The following is an 8,939-nucleotide window of genomic DNA, read 5'->3' as shown; positions in this document are numbered from 1 at the left end:
AGACGGCATTATTTCATCCTTTTCTATGGCTGAGTAATAATTCCATTGTATATATATACACAACATCTTTTTTTCTTTAAGATTTAATTTTTTATTTATTTTTGGCTGTGTTGGGTCTTAGTTGCTGCACGCGGGCTTTCTCTAGTTGCGGCAAGCGGGGGCTACTTTTAATTGCGGTGCGCGGACTTCTCCATGCAGTGGCTTCTCGTTGTGGAGTACAGGCTCTAGGCTTGCGGGCTTCAGTAGTTGTGGCGCTCGGGCTTAGTTGCTCTGCGGCATGTGGGATCTTCCCGCACCAGGTATCGAACCCATGTTCCCTGCATTGGCAGGCGGATTCTTACCCGCTGCACCACCAGGGAAGTCCCTACCACATCTTTATCCATTCCTTTGCCGATATTTAGGTTGCTTCTGTGTCCTGGCTATTGTAAATAGTGCTGCAATGAACATTGGGGTACATGTATCTTTTTGAATTACGGTTTTCTTTGGATATATGCCCAGGAGTGGGATTCCTGGATCATGTGGTAACTCTAGTTTTTTAAGGAACCTCCATACTGTCCTCCATAGTGGTTGTACCGATTGACATTCCCACCAGCAGTGTAGGACGGTTCCCTTGTAATGACATTTTAGATATGAGAGTGCCTTTTCAGTAAGGAATTTGTTGTCAAATTCAGCCTTAATGCATCTTTAATGTGGTTTTCTTTAAAGACTGGAGAAATGGGCAAACTAGCAATTAACTGATACTTTTCTTCGGTTAGTCTGGATACTGTAATAGTAGTAGTTGCTTTATAAGAAGTTAATTTGGTGAGGTGAAAAAGTATTTTGTTTGGAGTTAGTATTTCCCCTCAAATTTGAACTTAATGTCCTGACAATGTTTAGCATTTATTATTTTGGTGAAGTGAGTTGTAGAGTGAGTCATTTGGCAGAATGGATAAAACTTGGGTACTGAGAAGTAAGGCATATAGGGACCAATCTTTATGCCCAAAGAGAGGCATAGAGGCTTCATGCCACCTATTAAGATGTCTGTAATTTCCTTCTGGGAGATTTTTTTAAAATTGGGTGTTGGCAGACTTTCTATAAAGGGCATATGGTAAATATTTAGGCTATATAATCTGTTGCAGCTAGTCAAATCTGCCATTATAGCATGAAAGCAACCATAGACAATATATAAATGATTGGATGTGTTCTGTTTCAATAAAATTAGCTATCTAGGGACAGTAGTTTGCTGATCCCTTCTAAGTCTTAAGGACCAGACCTTTGGAAACAAGTAAAAGTTGGGTTGTGGTATTTGATCTTTGCACCATTACCTGGATGATTTTTCAGTCTTGTAAAATACTTTTAAGAAAATATTTTTCCTGTTTTTGTAAAGATGATTTAGTATTTATCCAGGATAAAATACATTGAATCCTGAATCACACTGAAAGAAATGCAGATTTATCAATGCAATACAAATAGAGACTTCTATTGAGAAAATGGGAAAACTTTAGTAAAACATGGAGAGTTTTAGAAGGACAAATTTTTTTATCCCCTAAAAGTGCAGTAATTTCTTTCTTGACTTCGTTACTCTGCCAGCATTCTGTACTTCATGTGTTTATAAACATAAAAAAATGTCTTTTCCATTCTTGATTTTGTCAACAGTAATATGATTCAGTTATTTTAAAGGAAGAGCCTTTAGGCAAAGCCTTTGGTAGAAATTAGAACTTTTCTCTGAAGCGATGGGGGAGTTTGTGGTGAAGAGTATGTTATCCTTTTTGTTAAACACGAGTCAAGAATCAGAAGCGACTCTGTACCAGCAACAGGAAATAAGTTGAAACAAGTTGAAATAAGTTGAAACAAGTCAGGGTCCAAGGTTTGGTATTGGAAGTTACTATTACAAGACATCAGGTTCCCATCAGATTTTTGGTGCCTGCCTTTGAAGTCTGGTGGATGGATGCTTGTAAGACTGCCCAGATAATAGCTCAGATAATCTCTCAGTAGTGCATATTCAGGCCAACAATTTGGCACAGAGGACAGAACCAGAATTATTCCTGAGGTTGGAGTGAGGGAAAGGTCTCATGATGGGGGAAAAAAGTAAAATCAGTGTATTGAATCTGAACCCAGAAACTAGAGATAGGAAACTTCCTCAACTAGTGAAGCTGCAAAACGATGTAGTTAAGCCATTCCACAGGTACCACATGGGCTCTAAATCCATAGAAAAGAATAAGGAATAAGTTGCTGCAGCAAGGACTGAGAACCCTACCATACTTCACTAGAGGCAGGGCTAAACAGTCTAACTGGCTCCAGGTTCAGTTAATCTGATCTGTCATCCAGCCTAGATGAGAAGAGATCTGATCCAGAATGGAGAGTGAAAAAGTGTGGAGGTACAAACTCTGTTAGTTTGCATTTATATTTGATCAGTGACTTCTTTAGTAGTAAATATTTATTACATCTGCAACCTCCCAAGTTAAAATAGTAAAGTCAGTAAAATGAGGGCCTGCTAGGCCAGGCCCTGTGCTGAAAGTAAAAAGAATAAAGATAACCCCTGTGCTGAAATTGATCACAGCTCTGTAGGATAAACATATTGCAAATGAGTTTTCAAGTATGTGCAGTGTGTAGGGTTACTTAAGGGCAGGGTAAGAGGGTTCAGGGGAGGTTTTCCAGAGGATGTCGTAGCTCAGTTTTAACGAATAATAACTTAAGGCACACAGAAGGCAGAAGGGAATTATAGGCAAATTTTAGGCCTGTGTAGGCTAAGAGTTCAGGAACCCTTATGGGGTTCAGTATAAGCTGGAGCTTTAAAAATCCTTTAACATCAAGGTTCGTAAGTATGATTTCTTACAGGTAGGAGGGAAGACTTGCAAATGCCTCATGCAGGTGTGAGTAGGTAAAGAGTCATCTATGTTGAGGGGTACATGTTAGCAATAGAAGAGGAAACTATAACTGGCATGTTGGGGGTTAGGTTGAACAAGGATCTGGCCTGCACAAGAGAAGTTCCCCAAGGCAGTCCATCAATAATACCTTGTTAGGTAATGACCCCGCAAAAATGAGGTTCTAATAAGTAATTTTTCTCTTAATAAATAAACCTTTTTTCTCTTCTCCAAAGTAACTCGTACTAAAAAGCAAGTAATTGAATAATTATTTGGCAATTGCCATAAACAAAATGTAGTGTTAATGAATGAGGAGGCTCAGCATATAAAGACGTGACCCTTCCTCAAGAGACATGACCTTTTTACCTAAATATCTGTATATATAACTAAGTCCAGGGTACGTAAGTCTTAGATTCTTTGTATAGATACCTAGGTCCATTCTTAGTACCTGAAAATTTGTTTAAAAAAAATCTCTTTGAATAGGTGCTTTAGGTATTTCCAAAAATACATTGAATTTACATTTAAAGCATGTTCAAATTGTTCATATGTTGTATGTACTTTTCCGTGGTTTGTTTCACACTTGAGAGGAAGGAAGCATTTCACAACTTGCTATGCAGTGTCCTCTAAGGCCAAGAAGTGCTACTATCAAAGATTATTTAAAATAAACACGTCTTATAAATTTTTAATTTATTTATTTTTGGCTGCGTTGGGTCTTTGTTGCTGCCTGTGGGTTTTCTCTAGTTGCAGCAAGCGGGGGCTACTCTTCATTGCAGTGCGTGGGCTTCTCATTACAGCGCGCGGGCTTCTCATTGTGGTGGCTTCTCTTGTTGCGGAGCACGGGCTCTAGGCTAGCGGGCTTCAGTAGGTGCGGCACATGGGCTCTAGAGCACAGGCTCAGTAGTTGTGGTGCACGGGTTTAGTTGCTCCGCGGCATGTGGGATCTCCCCGGACCAGGGCTTGAACCTGTGTCCCCTGCATTGGCAGGCAGATTCTTAACCACTGCACCACCAGGGAAGCCCCAAAATAAATACATGTCTTGACTTTGGAGGACATAACCAAAAGAATTCCAAAAATGCCCCCTAAGTAATGGCAGCATCACCAAAATTATTCACACACTTAACAGCTTCTATGTGCCCAGCGCTCTGATGAGTCTTATGAAGTACAGAGCCTACGAATGTGACTACTCTAGGACAATAGTCATTTGGATGCTCCAGTTCCAGTGTGTTAAAAAATAAAAATCACATTTCTTTGTTTTATAAGATGTAATGAAAAATTTCTAGAGTAATACTGGTTGTTTGCCTTGAGTTTTAGCTATTGATTTGGTAGACAGGAATTTTGCTGAAATTGCAGTTGCTCACTTTGGCAAAGTTTCAAGCTGTTCTTTTTGACTTGGTGATAATTATGAAGAGAGGTTAGATTTTCCTAGCATATCTCTCAATGCAGGCTGGGTGGCTCTTCATGGGTATTCGTCTTGTTGAATCTAATTAGCACAGGCATTCTTGGGTCTCAGAAGGTCCATCTATCAATTGCTTTGACTCCAGGCTATTCTGAGCAAAAGATAAATGTATGTGTGAGGGTCCCCCAAAGATAAGGCAACTAGAGAGCAGGTAGGAAAGCTGAAGCTGGCTTTAAGTATTTGCAGGACTATTACAAAAAGGGATTAATTAGGTGGTTTTTGTGTGATGTTGGCTAAGTTACCTAACGTGTGTGCCTCAATTTCCTTAGGTATAAAATGGGATACTATTTGGAGCTGTCTCATAAAATTTTGGGGAAGACCAATAAAAACCCCAAAACATGTAAAGCCCATTTTGAGAGCTTGGCATGTAGTCAACAATCAGAAATATTAGCTTTTGTTATTATTTTTCTTCTGTGCAGCATAGTGGAGAGAAATCTAACAAGGAATTTTTCTAAATAAATGTGTCACATGAATAAACATTTTTATGTTTACCAAGTAGTTTTAAATATATTCTTCGCTCCTTGCACCAGTGTGACTGGAGTGTAGTTGAAAGGATTAGTACTTTTTATTTTTACAAGCTGAAATCCTAGGAGGTTAGTAATTTGCCCAAAGTCACCCTGCTAGCATGTGGGTACAGTGGAAATTATGAATGGGGTCTTCTAATTTCCTAATTTAGTGTGCTTTCCACTATGTCAGGCTACCTTAAGGGCCAAGCAAAGAATGTTGGAGGAACGATGGAGTTTTCAGCTCACTGAATGAAAAATTGTGCGATTAGAGTTCTTACAAAGTGGTTTGCTTGAGAGGGTGTGAGCAGTGGCAGTAGTCAAGCAGGAGCTGGGTGACCAATTTTGATAGATATTATGAAGGACTTTTTGTATTTGGGAAAATCTTGACCTAGATAACTGAAATGGCTCTTTTGACTTAGATTGTATGCTCTTACATAGATGAAATTTGTTAACTCATGCTTTTTAGTGTTATCTTTTATTGTGACTTATTACAAGGTCATAAATAACTTAAACTGCTTCTCCCTTAGATGTTCTGTATAATTTATTTGCCTCATACTTTCTTATTTATTTATTTTTGGCTGTGTTGGGTCTTAGTTGCTGCACATGGGCTTTCTCTAGTTGCAGCGAACGGGGGCTACTTTTCGTTGTGGTGCGTGGGCTTCTCATTGCGGTGGCTTCTCGTTGCAGAGCACAGGCTCTAGGGTGCACGGGCTTCAGTAGTTGTGGCACACGGGCTCAGTAGTTGTGGCTCGCGAGCTCTAGAGAGCAAGCTCAGTAGTTCTGGCACATGGGCTTAGTTGCTCTGCAGCATGTGGGATCTTCCCTGCCTAGGGCTTGAACCCGTGTCCCCTGCATTGGGAGGCGGATTCTTAACCACTCTGCCACCAGGGAAATCCTTGCCCAGTTTCTTTGGAGTAGATTCCTCCCTTCAGTGAGATAGAAAACACTTGGGTGTCGGTTTCAGCTCTTTCAACATCTTTTCTTTTTTTTTTTTTGAATAGATCTTTATTGGAGTATAATTGCTTCACAATACTGTGTTAGTTTCTGTTGTACAGCAAAGTGAATCAGCCTTATGCATGCATGTATCCGCATATCCCCTCCCTCTTGAGCCTCCCTGGCACAACTGTGCACTGAAAAAAACCAGTCTTTCAATCTCCCTATTTTAAGCCATCTATTCTTAAACATAAGAAACATAACATATAGTTAATTTTCATATAAAATATTGTTATGAAATATTTTAGGTAAAAAAAATCTAAAAGTTTCAAGAACTTAAAAATATTGAATTTTATATTCAATATTAAAGAATATAAAAATGTCAAGGTATACTTAGTAGTGTTGTTTCCATAGAGGTACAAGAAAAACTTGTGGGCTTCAAAACCATGATTTATTGGATAATGAGTTTGCAGAGATCATAGCAAGTATAACTGAAGATAGTTAGCAAGAGCCCAGTAGGAGAATAGAGAACAAACTTAGTTAATCTCAGAAAATGCATGAATTCATACCCTAAACCAACTACACCTTAGAGATTTCTAAAAAAAAAAAAATTACAATATACGAACACACATTCCATTAGTTAGCAGAGCAATAACATTATCACATGTCACTTAGCTTCTGGAAAACTCCACCGTACATGCACCAGAAAATGAAAATTACAAAAGAAAAAACATCTTAGTATTATAATGAAAGTATTTCTGACCTCCCTAAACCCCGAAAGGGACTCAGATGAGTCTCAGGAGTCTGGACCCTACTTAGAGAACCACTGTCAAGGATAGATTAGATATGCTTATACCTAATGCCAATAATTAATTCAAAAAATTACATTCTCCATTGTAGTGCTAAGGCCACTCCCACCAGACCTTGAGCTCGCTCACCAAAGCCAGTGATCATGTTTTGTTTATCTTTGTATCGTTATTACGACTCCTTGTCCATTAAATATATTAACAGTAAATTCAATAAATGTTCATTGAAAACATTTGAGAACTTTTTATTTCATCAGAAAACGAAAATATTTAAAAATCTTTGGTGCCCTCAAGTGGCATAATACTACAAAGCAGCTTAGGAAAAATACTGCATGCATTATTCTTTAATCTTGAGCCCAATTTGTGTTTGGGTTGCTACTTCTCTGTATTAATAAGACTTTACTTCCACTCCAAATTATCTTGCTAATGTCAAACAAATTCTTTGCATGTATTCCATTCCTACGTGCCATTTCATGTCGATACAGGTTGAAATGATAATATTCATTACTGCATAGTTTCTCACTAGCATACTTCTAACCAAAAGAGCGAGGGTGACTACATTCACAGGGAACTCTTACGTAAATGGAAAATGTGGGTGCTCTTCCCAGTTATTATTAAGAAATTTGGCAATTCTGATGACATGCCTTAGGTGCATTGAGTTCCTTTTGCTACCCAAATTATTAAAAAAACTTTTAGGTCACTCAATCACACTGATGGTCAGTGTAGTGGAAAGAACCAAGAGTAATACACTTGCGTTAGGGATGTTCACTTCAGGTTGAATGCAGTATGATGAAGCTGGAGATTTTTTTTTTTTTTTTTTTTTTTTTTTTGGTGGAGGTTCACCAAAGTGTTAAAAGGAAAGGTTGGAAGAACTAAAATTCTTTATCTAGATAGGGAAAAGTCTAGGATAGAAGCATCCACAAAGTATATTTACAATATGACTACCTTCTATTATTTAAACATTTTGTTTCATTTTTTGTTCAACAAATATTTATGGAGAATCAAATACATATCAGCCATTGTCCTAGGCTCTGGGAACACAGATATTGAAAAGGGAGTCTCATCCTTCATGAAGCTCTTCATAAAGGCGTGTCAGAAAATTCTCTGCAGAGGTAAAATTCTGATCCTTTTTTGAGGAATAATTAGGTGTTAGCTGGATGGTGGAGGAAAGGGTGTTTCAACAGAGGGGTTAGTGTGTGGACAGTATCGGAGGACTGTGTGTGGAGGAGTATCTAAAGGCTAAAGTGGCAGGCAGAGATCTTGACAATCCAACTAAATGTCTGACATGTTTTCCTGGAGGCAATGAACTGCTAAAGGGTTTTAAGCAGAGGAGTCATATGAGCAGATACATATATTTCAGAAAGATCACTTTGGCCACAGTGTAAAGAAAGGACAGGAAGGGGGTAAACTGAAGAATAGGGAGTGAGTTTGGGATGTTACAATAATACTGGCAAAGAATGGAAAAGAAGTGAGCCCAGGCAATTCAATTCAATGGGAATGAAATTGAAGTGTTAAGGAGTGAGAGTCAATAGGATTTGGTAGGTAAGGGAGTGAAGAAGTCAAAGATACCTGCCTTGTGTTTGGCTTAGAAAGTTGTGTCAGCCATTAAGATAAGAAATACAGAAGGAACATTGTACCTTGGGAATAAGAGTTCAGCCTTGGATGCTGGATTTGAGATGTTCAAATGGCAATGTCTAGTCATACAGATTTGGAAGGCAGAAGAGGGCCACTGGAGAGAGACCAGCCAGCAAAATCTGGAGGGAGTTTGACTCTGGAGAAATGAATGGCACTGTCTGAGTTTCCTGTTTTCATGGCTTCTGTCTTGAGTCAGGCCCTAGTTAGGAACAGCTAAAACCCCAATAGAAAACCTGTAGTTTTTCTGGCTGAATAACCACAGGACAGTTAGGGGGTAATTCCAGAAGGAAAAGACCCACAGAAGAGGAGCTCCAAATTCTATCTATAAAGTCTGTTTAAATCTTTGGACAGACTAGGTTTGAGCCTTGGTGTGTGACCTGGGGCAAGGAACTTCAGCTCATAGAGCCTTAGCTTATTCATATTTAAAATGCAAAAAAACTAATATTTTGCAGGGTGGTTGTGAGGATTAAAAAAGCCCAAGTACATGTGAAGTGTTTTGCAGTGCTTGCCATATAGTGTACTCTCAATAAATGACCGACAGAATCAGGATTCTGCTGGTGGCAAGTGACAGAAACTGAACTCTAGCTTGCTCAAGCAGAAGGGCAAGGAAGAACAGGGGGTGGAGTCAGGAACTCGGTGTTACCAGGGCTTGTGAGTGTTCCCTCTCTCTCTTTCCCTATCTCCTCTCCTTCCTCTCTTCAGTACACACCTTGCCTATCTCCTGAGGTTTACCCTTATTCTCCCTTCTGTTGATAGCTTC

This window comes from Aethalodelphis obliquidens, unplaced genomic scaffold (assembly GCF_003676395.1).
Source record: "Aethalodelphis obliquidens isolate GAN/ISIS:26980383/991018 unplaced genomic scaffold, ASM367639v1 scaffold4, whole genome shotgun sequence".
Classification (NCBI taxonomy): Eukaryota; Metazoa; Chordata; class Mammalia; order Artiodactyla; family Delphinidae; genus Aethalodelphis; species Aethalodelphis obliquidens.
This window is presented reverse-complemented; position numbering follows the sequence as displayed.